The sequence below is a fragment of the Heterocephalus glaber genome, unplaced genomic scaffold (assembly GCF_053883595.1).
Source record: "Heterocephalus glaber isolate CG9 unplaced genomic scaffold, H.glaber_assembly_v1.0 deba00000594, whole genome shotgun sequence".
Lineage (NCBI taxonomy): Eukaryota > Metazoa > Chordata > Mammalia > Rodentia > Bathyergidae > Heterocephalus > Heterocephalus glaber.
In genome coordinates this window covers 28883384-28899422 of record NW_028258151.1, presented here as the reverse complement: position 1 = coordinate 28899422, position 16039 = coordinate 28883384, and the positions used below count along the sequence as shown (strand labels likewise).

General features: G+C 35.8%; 1 protein-coding gene across 25 annotated transcripts in view; it reads left to right on the top strand.

The window, feature by feature from the left end:
- Positions 1–16039, top strand: part of Lrrc4c (leucine rich repeat containing 4C) — a 1178862-nt gene that overhangs the window by 687388 nt on the left and 475435 nt on the right. For all 25 annotated transcript variants that reach the window (XR_015448996.1, XR_015448995.1, XR_015448997.1 and 22 more), the window contains one exon: positions 12053–12189. The gene's annotated coding sequence lies outside the window, so the exon portion shown is untranslated. The remainder of the gene's footprint in view (positions 1–12052; positions 12190–16039) is intronic.

Here is a 16039-nt window from a genome sequence, read left to right as displayed (position 1 = left end):
CACAAGTGTCTGTTAATTGCATATATCAATTTTTAGGCAAATATCAATTTTTCTGTTGCAATCTTTGTGAATTTAAATGCAGATATTGTTAGTAAGAATTCTTTTCTTGCCTCAAGGCACAGCTCTAAAAATAGCTCAACTAATTTTATTAAAAATAATTTTGAGATATTGTAAATATATTGATATTTTTATCCATCAGTCAGGTATAACAAAAGTTACTAATATGTTTAATTCATTTAATAACCTCTTTGGAATGAAATACAATTTTGTACGTCCAACTGATTCCTCATCATCCCAAATACGATATCCCCTCATTGCTAGAAGAAGAAAGAAAGACAAAAGTACCTCCTGCAGGGAAGCTCACGTATATCATCATCATGTGTATTTTTATAATCTTACTCCATCTAAATATACTTTTAAGGATATGTTATATTATTGAACATATTTTCTATTTCCACATATTTTATAGATACAGTTTTTGTTCTTTTTTTGTGTTGAAGATTATAATTGTAAAATTTTGTGTAGTGATTTCTGAGGACTTAATTCATTTACTTTGTATGTAGAGTAACAGTGTTTCATCATTTAACTATACCACACATTATTTATTCACTCACAAATGAAAGACATTTAATTGTTTACCATGACTCATAATTATAAACGTAATTCAGTGAACATCCTATAAATAACTTCATGTAATAAGAAAATTTCTCAGAGAAAGCTATGTTTGAACTATTAAATCTAAAGCCCATGGAAGAATGCTTAATCTTTGGACCCAGAACATACACATACACACATATTTATATGTGGAAAATGCTTCCCTTTTTTACTTTCAAATACATCACACTAATATATTTACCTTTTCTTGTATTTAAACACATAACACATAAACATGCATATATAGATAACATGTGGAAAATAGAAATAAATATTTCTCTGGTATTTTGTATGGTATTCTACTTGATTCTAGTTTTCATAAGTAAACATTGCAGGTAGGGATCCACAAACTGGGCAATCTATGAGGGGGTTGTTATCAGCACTTAAAAATTCTGCCATATTTTATATACTCAATAGGGGAACTTGTAGAAAATGAATATCTTCAACTTTCTTATATTGCCAAATTGCTCACTGCAGAGGGAAAATTTTATACCTTAACCAGTGAATTTGTATTTCCCTACATTATCTGTTTTGTTTTTTCTAACTTCTCTGTACAGTATGATTTCCTCAAACTGTCTTTGATTTTGGAGAGATAATGCAAGGTAGAGAGATACAGTATGCATGTCTTGGTAAGATTCATTCAGTTGAAAGTACACATAAATTTAAGAACACTACCAAAAAAGAATGTGAAATTATCTAAATACAGTAATTACTACCTTATCCTATACACATTTCACTCTCTGTGGTCAATAATGGTCTAATAATATTAAATGGAAAATTATACAAATAAAATCTTTTCTATAAGTGTTAAAATTGCATAAGACTCTGAGTAGTGTGATAAAATCCCACACTGCCCTGCTCCACCTGGCCTGTCCAGTGTATCCTCTCCCTATACACTACCTGCCCTGTTACAACCTAGGTTATCAAATACACTGGAATTATATCATGGTGCTTATGTTTAAGTAATCTTGAGAGGGAGGAGGAACTTTGGTTACAATATATTGTTATCTCTTGGCGCACTTAATTTACACGTTAACCTTTAACATAACAATGTACATAGAGGAAAATGAGTATATAAAGAGGTGGGTACTATCCATGACTTCTGGCATCCATGGAAGGTCTTGAAATTTATTTCCCAGGGATAAGTAAGGATGGACTATTGTATGAAGAGCAGATATTTCTTTACATGGGCCTCTCACTGCTACGTTTCATTGTATAAAAGATGATGATCTCCATACTTCACATCTGCTCAACTTGATAAGTTCTTTCTTTGCTAGAGTTATTGAAACTACCAAATTCAACTTTTGGGGGGAATGAGAAAAAGGGGCATTTTATGAATCTGATTTTATTTACGTGACTTTAATATTTTAAATATATTGAATTGTGTTTTTTCTTTTTTTGAAATATACTTAATTTTATTAAGTTATTTTTAATTGAGACAAAAACCATAACTGATACATAAACCATTATCAATGTTTCAGCATGTAACGCTTGATAAAAATCTACATTGCACAATGTTTAAGTCAGGTTGAATGTATTTATCACCTTGAATATTTATCATTCCTTTATAGTGAAACATTCCAAATCCTTTCTTGTAGCTTTTGAAATAAGCAGTACATTATTGTTATCTATAGTACATCAGAGTTTCTTGCTCCTATCTAACAGTAATTAGTATCCACTACTCAGCCTTTTGCCATCTTCCCTTCACTCTCTCCAGCCTCTGGTAATCACCAGTTACTCTCAACTTTTAAGAGATTTTTTGTTTTAGAACTCCATACATGAGTGAGCTCGAGTGGTAATTGGACTTGTGTGCCTAATTTATTACTCTCAACATAATGATCCACTGTTCTATCCATATTATTACAAATAACAGAATTTCATTCTTTTTATGGCTGAATAATATTCCATTGCATATATACTCCATATTTCATGTGTTCACCAGTCACTGGACATTTAGGCTGTTTCCGTTTCTTGACTACTGTGATTAATGTTATGGTGAACAAGGGAGGGCAGATATCTCTTTGAAACACTGATTTCATTTCCACTTGAAAATATTTTGCATGGCTCATATGGGGGTATGTTCCTTAACCAAACTGAAAATACTCTACCAGAAGTTACATTGTCATCCTTGCTAAATTTTAAACATAGAACCACTTTTATTCTCTAAAGTAAGTGTTATTATTGAAAGAAATAAAATGAGTCGAAACATGAACACCCAAAGCAGGGCTTTTATTAAGGGACAGAGCTGCCCAGCTGACTCTAACAATGGCAAGATCAGCAACCAGGGGCTGTCTGGGTGTGGTTTATAAGGGCTGAGGGAGTGTGGTGGAGGCAGATGATTGGCTATGACTGGGGGCAAGGTGGGAAAAAGCAGTCCTTTGTTCCTCTGGAGTGACTTGTGTCCTATAGGCAGGGCCCATTTTAGGATGCAGTGTAGCCAGGGCCATTTTATCTAGCAGAGAACTCTATAAATCATGATTCCCATTTTACAAATAAAGAACTTGAGCAAATAAACACAGGTTAAAAACTGGCCAAAGTCACTTATTTACGAAATAAAAGAACCAGAATTTGAACCCAGATGATCTGATTCAGGAGCCATGTCGCAGTCACTGTATCCAGGTTCAAGCAAGGAATGACCTTCACCTGAACCTTACCCTTTCAAAGGACTCAGATTGGATTTCTCCAACCAATTTCCTTTTCATGAACATGATTTTAATGAGTTAAGGGGATGTGCCTCTCCCCATAGTCCTCCACCATCTTCTATGCCGTGCTTCATGGTTAACTGAATTCTCTGGTCAGACTCTTTTTCAGCATCTGTACAGAGATTCTCCCTGGGGTGGCTTCATATGAGTAGGCACCAGAAATTTACAGTTAAATTCTAAACCCATGGTGGTTCTGTATGGGATGTGTGTTTGGAGCTTGGGCCTCTAGTCTGTAGTGCTGGTATGCATTCATTCATGTGTGGTCTTGTATAGAGAGCCCAACTTAGCAGCAGGAGGAAAAGTTGGGAGCAGCCCTGCCACAGAGTGTTGCCGAAAGCAGGCTTCATCTCTCTGTGCCCCTCAGTCCTGTCAAAAAGTTCAAGAAATCCAGGAACTCCAATTTTGGAACCTAACAGGCCATTACAAAGATGATAGAATTTTTTAAAAACAAATCATTAGCTTGATTTGTAATTTTTAACTGCTTGAACATTTCTATGTGGTCCTGCATTTGTTTGGTGGCTTCCGATGCTAAGAGCAACCCTGAGTGGCACACAAATTCACCATCTAGACCTGCCTATATGCATCTGTGTTATCATTACTTGTCTCAAACAGATTTCGATACATGTTTCTGAAACCTGGGTTCCTTTACTGCTCTCTGAGAATGCTCTGGTTTTCTCATGCTTGGAAATTGGGATTGGGTTTTTGTGTAATAAGAGGGTTGCATGGTTGACAGACTATTAACAATTAATCTCAGGAGTTGCTATTTAATGAACATGTTTCTCGATAAAGTATATCATTTCCAACTTAGATGGCATTCAGAAATGCCTATTGGAGAAGTGAAAAATAATAGCTACCATCAGTGGAGCATTTACCATATGTCAGGGGTAGTGCTCTTTGCTTTCTATATGTTATCTCCTTTAATATAAACAATCACCTTTTTAGTCATATATAATTGCTATCCTCCTTTAAAGTGGAGGGAACAAGAGAATACTAATTCAAGGTGAGAATACTAATTCAAGTCAGGGATGAACAATGTGGTCTTGAACTAAGTATGGCTGTAGTGTTTGCTACAGTTTATAGTGTGTGGAGATGATTATAATCTTATTTTTTCCTCTCAAAGAACTTATACATGGAAAAAACTTATAATTTTTCTTCAAGGTAGAATTAACCTGAAAATCTAGCAAAAGCAGTTGTGGAGCAGGACATAATCATACATCCTGTACATTTTGTGTTTATTCTCTCATAGGCATGAAAATCAGCAATGGAAATATGTTTAAACTTAGGTATATTTTTTGTACTGGAGCACTAGAAAATAACTGGTAGGGATGAAATGAAAACAAGATGCATAGAAGGATTGTTTTCTTTTTTGAAATCAACATATTAGCACATTTTATTGAGTTATGTAGGTTATGATTATTTACCATACTTCCCACTGAAGATGCCAGATAAGATATTGTCCATATAAATGTAATAATTCAGTTCCTGATTGTATGTTTATACAAAAAGTTCATTGAAATTTGAAATGCTGATGACACAAATGAAATAAAATACCCCTTGATTAATTTACATTCAACACAATAATTTTAGAATATGATTCATTCTCTTTTCCTCATGGCTCACAACTTGGGTTTCATGATACTTTGTTAAATTTATTGTTTGTTCAGACATGATTTTCAAAATTCTCTCTTTAGCATTCGTGTTTCTGCTTTGGTTTTTATTACAAATTTTGTGTGTACACTCAAACCGTGAAGGTATATTCTTGTGGAAATAAGCATGGAAAGTGGGCACAAATCAACTATCAGATTGAGAAGGGGCTGGGGAACAAAATGTATAAGAGATGAGAGCTTTCACTGATAGTAAGGCTCGAATACATGGGCTTCCCAGTGTACCCTGGGTCCTATTGATTGTGGTGTGACCATGTCTCTCGACTCTTACTCTGTGATGTATTCAACAGCATCGGTATCCCTGTGTGTCAATATGCAGGACTGGGGACACAGAATTGACCATTCGTTGAAACTCTAAGACAGGTCTGTTGCCAAATATGAAGATTATGAAAATAATTCTTTTAATGAGACATAGTAATTATTACTCTGCTATCTTGTATGCAGTTCTTTTAACTCTCATATCCTAATTAATAGGCTAAGGTAAAGAATATTACAAACTCGGTCTGGGGATGTAGCTGAGTGGCGCTGCACCTGCCTGGCAAGCACAAGGTCCTGAGTTCAATCCCCGGTACCGGAAAAAAGAAAATTTAGGAAGAATATTACAAACTCTCTATAAAGTTTATGTCTGAAGCCTCTTTTGCCCACTGCGGGAAATCAAATGCTTTTCTTTTCCATTATATGCAGGACATACATACAGAAAAGTTAGTCTTGTACCTGACTTAATGTCTCAAGCCAATATCCTTTATTTGAATTATACAGTTTTCAGGGAAATATTAATTGTCTTAGGTGCATGGAAAGGCTGCAGATTAAGGTCATCTAAGAAACTATCTGGACGTCACTTTCTTCTGAAAACCTGGCTTTATCATTGAACATGTCTCACCCCTCTTCTTTCCCTCCAGTCTATTTACCATGATACCACTGATAGAATTAACTACAGTGTTAAATGGGAGTGTCTTTATTTGTCCTTACGAGGAACATAATTCTCTTTTAAGCCTCTTACTTTGGATAGCACATAGGGACATTTAAACACTTACAGGTATCTACAGGAGAAAACTCTATCTAATATCAATCATTAGATTCAGTATCTTTCAAGTGAAAAGGCCTACGGGGTAAATGGAAAAGAATTTGAAGACTGCTACAAGGTCTAGGTTTTAACACTTGAAAACAAGAGTTAGCAGTGGTGTAGCCTTGGTTATACCTAGCAGCTTTAGTAACATCCGTTTCCTCCTTTTTAAAAATGATGCATTTTTAAATTTTATTGAGGATTATATGGTTAAACACATAAAATATATATTTTGCATAATTGGGAGCTTGGATTTAGCCAAAATGGAACTCAAAAGAAAAAATATTTAAGGTGCACAAAAGTAAGAGGTTATAATTAATTAAAATGTAAGTTACATTAGAAATTTTTTTATTATCCACATTTGAATACAAAGTGATATTCAACACTATTTAATTCCCCTACCTCTCTGGGGAATTCTGTTTTTGTTGAAGTTTGACAACTTTAATGGTCTCATGATATATAGACTCTAGTTTAACAAAGAAATCAACAGCTTTTCCAAGGACGTTTGATGCTAGAGACAAATAACACTTTTAGGTGGAAACAGGAAATACACTTGGACATCTGCACAATGACTGAAATTAGCATAGTACACAATTCCATTAGAATTTTGATGTTTTAGAGAGAAACAGAAGGTTGTAAATTTCCTTAGGGACAGTCTCTGGAGAATGTGAAGGCAGGAAACACAATCAGCCCAATGTGTGAGGCGTGTTGTATGTGAATGAAAGAACACAAAGACAGAGTTCATCAAGCAGTACACATGTTGCTGTTTACAGAAGAAAAAAGACAAAGAAAAAAAGAGTAACCCACTGCTGCTTCTGTGATACTGACATACTCAACCTTTCAGGGACAGAAGAGAAAGCCTCTCTCTTCTGCTGAAGATAAGCCCATGTAAGCAAAACTTATTCATTCAGTTCTGATGACCATGTTTTCCTTGTAGAAATACTCATGTGAAGGAACAAGAGAAATATCAGTAAAGAGAGAAAAATGGGAGGAAAAAAAGGAATGGGCAGGAGGGAAGACAAGAAAGACTGGAGGGGATAGATAAATGACAAACAAAAGCACAAAATCATGTTGAAGTCTATCGATTTATAGTCAAAGGGATGTGGACCCAAGGGTTTGACTGTAAAACATGGCCTGCTACAAGGTAGCTCACTCTGCTGGAGAACCCAAGACCTATTCAAAATGTCATCCACACCCTGCATATGGGCATCATAAAAATCACTCCCATCCTCTGGTCAGTGTTGACAGCTAGAACTTGGACGTGAATTTCTGAGCTTAGTCCAAAGCTATTCAGGGCAATAGTTTCTGTACAGGACTCCAAAGTCTGTAGGGTATATGAGAACATGGGCAAGTAATTCCCACACATTTCAACAGTAAAGACTCCTCTAGTATTTTTTTTGAACCTCATAAAGTCTTTAGTTTCTACTGAAAAAAACCTCCATTTTTCATAATATATGGTCTTTTCCATATTCTTATTTGTTAGGCAAATGCATCCTACTTTTATTTTTCTTCTAGGAAACATGATCCCTTCCTTGAATTGATTTAAATGCAAGCCACAAAGGCATTTGAGGTTTTAGCTAAACTTTGTCTTATTGTGGATGATGATGATGGCGATTGCTTTTTTAAAAAATATTAAAATCGATTAAAATCAAGTATGAATTAATAAATTATATGATTATAGTGTTAAAAGAAATGAGTTCAGAGGGAAATCTTTAGATCACCTAGAAGGAATAATAAGCTGGTAAATGGGATTAGAAAGAGAAGTTGGAGGCTGCCTGAAAACCTTGAACTTGCTTTAAGAAGGTATGTTCTTGGGCCAGGTATTTAGCTCAGTAGTTCTGCTGCCTGCCTTGTGAGCACAAGGACCCGAATTCAATCTCCGGTACCAAAAAAAAAGAACGTATATTCTTTAAGATCATTTTTCACTTATTCTAATTGATATGTATTTCATTTTCCTTCATTACTGGTTCAGATAAGTGGAAAGATGTAGAGAAGGTAGAATCAATGGATGAGTATTAGGCCTGCCCCTAGCCAGATATGACAACCTAGTGAGCCTCTGTCTCCCCAAGCTTTGCTTCCATCTATAAATGAAGAATTTGTGTTGCATGATCCTGTGATCTTTACTCATCCTAAAGTGCCATGTGGATATTTTTTAACATAACTTTCTCAGAGCCTCATTTTTCTTATCTATAAAAATGGGAAAGAATCCTTACCTGAAAAGGTGACTTTAAGGATTAAAAGATAGTAATCGAGTATCTCTTCCTGTACACATCTATTTGGTTCCTGAATTTAGTCAGCCAGAATTCAGAGAGTGAGTTCAGATAGTAAGGAGCATAGTACTGTTTGAATGTATTTGGGTTCAGCATTTCATGTAGCAAGGGAATTTGTGATAGTGAGGATTTATCAAATTTCTTCACTCCTGCATATCTAGAGAAGTTCCTTACTTATAAGCAACTCTCCATAAAGATTGGCTCTAACCTCCTTGACCTTGAAGATAGACATAACCCTGTTCAGCTTTGCAGCCATAACATCCGACATAGTGCCAAATTGTCAAAAAGTGACCATGGATGTTACTGACCACACACAAGCTGCGGGACAACCCTGCTAAGTTTTGTCTGTAAAATGTAGTCACCAATTTCTATCCACAGTAGAGTTGTAAAAAGGGTAAAAAATAATTTTAAAAAGATAAAATCATACCTCATATGGTTACAAAACAAATGGGTATTAAAGATTTTTTGTAATTCATTTAACAATGAGAGAACCTGGAGCACTATAACCAGTTCAAAGAAAATTCCACTAGAGGGAAACCTTTATAGATGAGAAATATTGAAATAAAAGTGCAAATGAAGACAAAAGTAGTCTAGTGAGAAAGGAAGTTGATCAAAGTGTGACTGGATAGAACACGCTTTGTCTACAGAGAAAAACTGGTTTATGTTCTTTTCACTTGTTTGCAATCTACAGAGTTGTGAATTCTGGAAGATTCTTCCATAGAATGAGAATCAGGTAGAGACATTGTATACATTTCCAGTGAAACACCAGCTTTTCTCTGCATGAATAAATTAGATGAAACAATAAAATCATAACTCTTGGCAGCTAAAATGGACCTCCACTACATGTTTATCAAGTTATAACAATGGTAGAAGGCAGTAGTAGTTTGATGTGAAATAAATAGGAATTGGAGCTCTAATAATCTTTTAGTGTAATTTTAATGTTTGGTATTGATCTTCCCCTTCCCTTCCTGCCTTTCCTTCCCTGCCCTTTCCTTTTCTGTTTTCTCCTTCTCTCTCTTCTCCTTCCCTTTCTCCTCTTTCTTTTTTTAAATTTTTTTTGGTACCGGGGATCAAACTTGGGTCCTTGCGCTTAAGCAACAGGCGACGAAACCACTGAGCTAAATCCCCGACCCCTCTCCTTATATTTTTAACTACAGCAATACAACATTTCTTTTTCATCTACTCTGAAAGATCTAGAAATAGATGAAAAAAAAAAGTATGTATTTTCCTATACAGTTAGTTTCATGCTATACTAAAGGATAATCCTACTATAATGTAAGATGACAATACATAAAACCAAGTCAAGGACCAAATTAACAAAACCTGTTTATTTATAAATTGGTAGCAAGTGGACACATCTGCTATCACTTTTACTTAAGCAAAGGTCCAAAAATATTAGAAAGGGAAGCAAATTTTACAATGAAAAATACCCAGGCTATTATTAATTGACCAATAGTCTACTAAGATGACATACTTAGAAAATGGGGAAATTTGCTAATTGGGACATTTGACAAATCTTGGTTAGTTACAAGGTGACAAGTGAGCAGTTCGGAGATGTTTTGCTCAGTGTAAAGAGAAGAGAATTCGCTGTCACTGGGAATTTCCAGGAACAAGAAAGGAGAGATGGGAGCTTTGCACTGTCCCAATGGTACCTACAGGCTGAACCAAGAAACAACAATGTCTGACAGTGTCTTAAAAAATAAAATAAAAATAAAACACAATATAAAAGTGTTAAATTTAAAACTAATAAGTCTAGATGCATAGGAAATTATTTTATTGAATTTAGTTAAAAAGAGTCCTGTGAATCAAAAAGTGATACGGGGAATTTTGAAGGCCAAAACAAACATAGGGAGGAAAGCAAAATTATGTGATGGAAAAAAACCAAATTTTCAAAGAATTGGGTGAAGATCCAATTTGTTTTATTTTTCATTAGAGATTCATGAATTGGAAAGCATTCCATTTATAAAAATAAAAAGGCACAGGGCAGGGGATTTAGCTCAGTGTTTCAGCCACCTGCCTCACAAGCACAAGGACAGGAGTTCGATCCCTGGTACCAATAAAATAAAATAAAATAAAAAATAGAAAGGTGCTCTTTTGAGCATGTCAGAACAGTTGGTTTTTATAAGCTAGCTTGACCAGGAACAAGGAGGGAACTTAAGACAACAAAGTAGATCACTTAACATAAGTTTGTTTCAGGTTACTTCCCTGGTAAGGGCCAATTCAGTGGGGATTCTTTTTATGAGAGTTCAGGCTCTCGAAGGCTATCTTTAAAAGTAGTTGCTGTATCTCTTAAGGTTTTTGGAATACCTGGCTTATTTGTAAATTTCCCTCTTTTTAAATTTTTTTCTAGGTATCTTCCCCAAATATTTGCATACATCATACTTCAGTGACATATGCATACCCACGTTTAAAGCAACACAACTAACAATAACTAAATCTTAGAGGAGGACTATATGTCCACCAGTAGATGAATGCATAAAGAAAACATGGGATTTAAATACAATGTAATCTTACTCTGCCATAAAGAAGGATGAATTTAAGTCATTTGTAGGAAAATAGATATACTTTGGAACTATCATGCTAAATAAAATTCATTGGATACTTAAGGTTAATATTGCATGATTTTTCTTACGTAAGATACCTAAAGTATAAATAATTTACAAAGCAAAAAAAGGATTGTAAGGAACAGAAAATTAGACTTTATGGAGATCTGAAGAGGTTCTAAAGGACAGGAGGAGACAGGAAGAGATGGGAAAGGGGAAGTGAAAAAAGATTAAGATGTGATATGTATATGTACCAATTCCTCACAATGAATATATTTTTTATTAACAACAAACCTGTACTAATAAAAACTAATGCCTTTTCAATTTGATTATGTAGTATTTGACTTGAATAACTTCTTTTTGGTTTGATCTGCTGGGGATTTGTTTAGGAATTTAGTCTCAAACAATGGCCTGCCCTGAACTTTATTCAATAACTATTAAGAAATATGGCTACATTTGTATGACATTTATATTGTGATATAAAATTTATTAACATTTTTTTTCCTTGAAATACACCACAGTCCAAGGGACAAGTAACTATAGTGCTTTGCTATGGGCCAAATGCAGTATGTGAAATATTTTTATATTAATTATTTAAATAAAACATAATCACAATCTATACCCTTCTCTGCTGTCTGAGGAAGGAAAGAACCTGTGGATCCAGTTTAACTAGTCTTAACATTTGCTGTCCTGCTTAGAGGTCTTGCCCCTATGATTTCAAAGATGATGATGCTAACAAAATCATCCACCAGGCCAAAGATAACAAGTGCTTTGAAAGGCTGTCATGGTGATTGAATAAAATAATACATGTAAAATCAACTTATATATCACCAGGCCCTTGGTGATTCTCAAAGTCAGATTTTCCAGGAGATATACTTAATTGCTCTAATAAGCAGATTTTAGTCAAATCTGTTATGTCCAGTCTCAAATCAATTATTTTTTTATGAAGCTTTTACCATTCACTCAAATTTTTACCGGATGTAACTGCTAATATAAAACCACCACAGCATACAGTGGAGTTGATCAAATAAATTTACTTTAATCCCTTTCTATTATAGAAATAAGAATGGTCAAATTATTTTTCGTGTGAGTTAAGGGTATGAAAACGACTAGTGTTCATTGCATGTAATCTTTTTTTTTATTCTGTTTTATATAGGAATACTTGGAAAAGCAAGGATAACCTGTATAGATTACTAATATGGAAACATCCTGAAACTGCTTTGAAATCTCAATAAATTAACTGGATTCAAATTTGACAAACAAGGAAACCAGTCCGTGGACAATTTGTGACAGGTAAGGGAGAAATCTAATTCACTCCATTAGAACATTTCAGAGATCTATGGATGGTGGGACCTTTAGTTACACTTCCGGTAATTATAATGTTCCTTTGGTTCAGCTGACAGCTTCTCTTCCTTTCCCTACATACACATGTGGTCGCCAGCATATGGCTAAATGCCTGACTGTTTCATCTTGTTTACTTGGACTCAGTAAGTTACAAAAGGGTGAAGCAAGGGGAAATGTGCGCTCCTCATAAAACTTTTACTAGTAGTGATTTATGCGGAAAGGCGGAAGTCAAACTGTTCCTCCAACAGATGATTCTGTGCACTGCCCTGGGAGTTGAAAGAGTGGCAAATTGGCCTGCCTAGGATTGAGAATGAAAGAAGCAAACAAAATGTGATCCCCCCCTCCCTGGCCCCTGTTTTTGAAAGTGTGATACCATTTGGGTTATTAATATGAAGCAAACTGTTCGGAGAAGGTTGCTGATAATTTATACTCTCTTTGAAGAATTGCTGAGATTAGAAAGCTTTCGTATGAAGGCAGTATGAAAATAACTTCTGATGGGCTGTTGGAAAAAGTGTAGTTGCTTGTACTGGTGAGGAAGAATTGAAAACTAAGTAACTCAAAGCAAATGGCAGCGTGTGAGCTGGGCGTGCGTGGTAGCGTCCTCCGTAGCTAAATGTTGTACCATGGAGTGTGAAGGTTACCTCAAGCCTAGGAATAGCAGTCATCCAGTTCTGTGAAATGCAAACAATCTGTTCACTCATCTGCGGGCTTCACTGTGTTAGGAGGAAAGAAAAAGATCAAACGATGGTGACATTAAGTCCCATTCATTGCACGGGAGAAATTTGTATTTGACATTTTAAGTGGCAAATGTTTACTTGAAACATTCGTGCTGTTTTAAAAGACTGAGTCCAAGTGTTACAACAAGTGAACTCCGGGCTAAGGAAGGAGGGTTTTGTTTTTGGGTGGATATTTACATTTCTCTGGGTTGCATGTGTAAGGAGTCTCTGTCCTGCATTTACGACTCAGGTTGTCTTCCCAGAGGACAGGTACTGTTTCTTTCAGCTACCCTACCGTGGTATGCAGATTAAGCTAAACGCAAGATGCTGTGTGTTAAACGATCCTCAGGGAGGCTCCTTGGCTTTGAGAATCCCATAGGAGCAAAGATGGAGAAGTTGTCAAAGTGGGAGGTGCTTCTACATGATAAGGATAAGGCACCAGGCACTCTGCAGACTGTGAACCCAAAACAGAGAAAAGGATGGAACTTGTTTTCTCTTTTAAACACAAGTAATAGTTCACTTTCTTCTTTATCTTCAAGAATAACCCCTCAGCCTTTCCAGAGGGGATAGTGTTGCTTCTCTTAGGCCCTTTGGTTGATATAGACAAATTACTTATCTTACTGGAGCAAGTGAAAAACAGAATAATTCTGGTAACACACATGGAGTGGAACTGAGGCACAATTGGAAGAAAGCAAGCAAGCAAGAAAAGAGGCAGGTCTAGAAGCTCCATTATGTGTTTGTATCATTCTTATAAACAACAGGATTTTATCCTCTGTTTGAAAGTGCCTCTACTCCTCCCTGAATTTGATTTCTTCTTCCTCTTTTCCTCTTCCTCCTTCCCTCCTCCTCCTCTTCCCACTCCTTCTTCTTGTGTTCACTTCTGATTATTTTTCTCAGCTTTTTTATATTTGCTTCTCTTACTAATTTTCCTTGCCCATGAGCCACTTCTTCCTGAATTAGCTTCCACTCTTGCTACTAATTCACCTGTGTGAAGTTGGTCGCATTCCAGAAACAGATATCATACAGTGTATTTTAAAATAGTAGTCTGAGACTTGCTAACCAGTGATGATCAAATTGGAAAGGCAAAAGAAGACCCTGAGAAAAGTAATAACTATCTGCAGGAAATGGCTAATCTCACTGCAGAAACAAACACAGATTTGGGATTATAGAAATTTAGAATACTGAAGAAGGGGCTTTGCAGACTGGAATGCAGGAGTCTCTGCACTGAAGGGTAGAGGGACTTCGGAAGCTCGGCAGGGTTTTTTCAGGGAGCTGGGAACTATGTCTTTAAGGAGGAGCTGCCAGGCACCTATCAACTAGGAGCTAAGATTGGGGACACCCTGAGGCTGATATTTAGTATTTTGTGAATGATGTTCATCAGGGAATGTTACAGCCAGAATAATAAGAAGGGAATTCACAGGCAGAGCTGATTTCAACTCTGAGGAAAGAACACCAGCTTGATAAATGCTGTTGAGTCCCTGGGAAAAAGTGGGATTTAAGCTCTTTCTCGAAGTATAGAAAATGGTACAAAATGGAAACAAGAGTTGTGTAGGTTGACACAGTTAGAAGCAAAAGGCAAGACCCTGATTCTTCCTCAACTTTCCAATCTCTATTTAGCTTCCTATGATTGACTGGAATCGGGAGCCAGGGGAGAAAGAAGTAATGTGTTCAGCAGGCAACTCAACATAGCTTGTCAATGCAAAAGAGAGGGGGATAGATTTGAACTCATAAACAGTGAGTTCATAGTGAGCACACACCCTATTCCTGTTGGGTGTTTATGTTTAACGATGTGTGTGTGGGGGCACATGCACTATCAACAGAGTGAACCCGATTGGCTCAATTCATCTGATCACTATTTTACAGATTCTGACTAAACTAACCTTTGCCTCTCTTGGTCCAGCACCACTCGTATTTTAACCAAGTGGCATTGGATGGTAGATTATGAGGATGTAACAGAAACCATGGCTACTTTGATGGCAAGATTATAAACTGTACATTTTTCCTTAAAGCCAGTTAAAAAACCATCTTGTTGCCACATAATTCAGATAAAAATATATAATTAAGATATTTTTAATGACAGATGTTTTAATTAAATTTTATTTTGAGATAATTTAACATTCATGTGTGTCAGGAAAACAGAGAACCTAAGTACCCTTTCTTTCTTTATGCCCAATGATAATATCTTGCAAAACTAAGGTGGACAATAATTCAACTAAGTTATGGACATCAACATACACAGCATTTCTGCCACCACGGAAGTTCACTCCTTGCCTTTGATAACTGCACCCCCTCTATGGCATCTCCAAGATCCCCCTGAAGCACTAGTTACCTGTCCTGTGATGTGTCCTGCATTTCTGTAACACTGTCATGACAGAAATGTTATATAACCAGAATCAGACATTATGTAACTTTCTGGGATTGGCGTTTTAGCCTCACTTTCTGAAAAATGTGCCATGGCATTGAATGTATATTTAGTTCATTCACTTGTCCTACTAAACAAAACCTCTTGGGCAGCATATACCACAGTTTACTTAATCACTTACTGCTACAGGATGTCTCTGTTGTTTCTAGTTTTGATTCATTAAAAAGACAATTTGTTACTAGCATTCAAGTAGAGATTGTTTTATGAACATAAGTTTTCATTTCCTAGGAAAAATACTCACATATGAAATTTCTGTGTCTAATGGTGGTTGCCTGCTTAGTTTTTCAAAATAATCTGTCCCAGAGTTTGGCAAAGCATGCATTTTTTTTCTTTTTACATTCTATCAGCAAAGTCCAAGTAATCTAGTTTCTTGACATCCTTAGCAGCATTTAATGTTTTCAATATTTTTTAGTTATACTGATGACATATCTCATTGTGGTTTTCGTTCTTATCCCCCTAACAATTGGTGATGTTTTGCATATTTTGTTGTGCTTATTTGCCATCTGCCTATCCTGTTTAGTGAATTGTCCCATTCATATATTTTGTTCATTATAAAATATTATTATTTGGCTACTTACAGGGTAGCATTGTGAGATTTAAAAAACTGTATTGTAGATACTAATTACTATCTTACCTGTAGTGAGTAAATATTTTCTCCAAT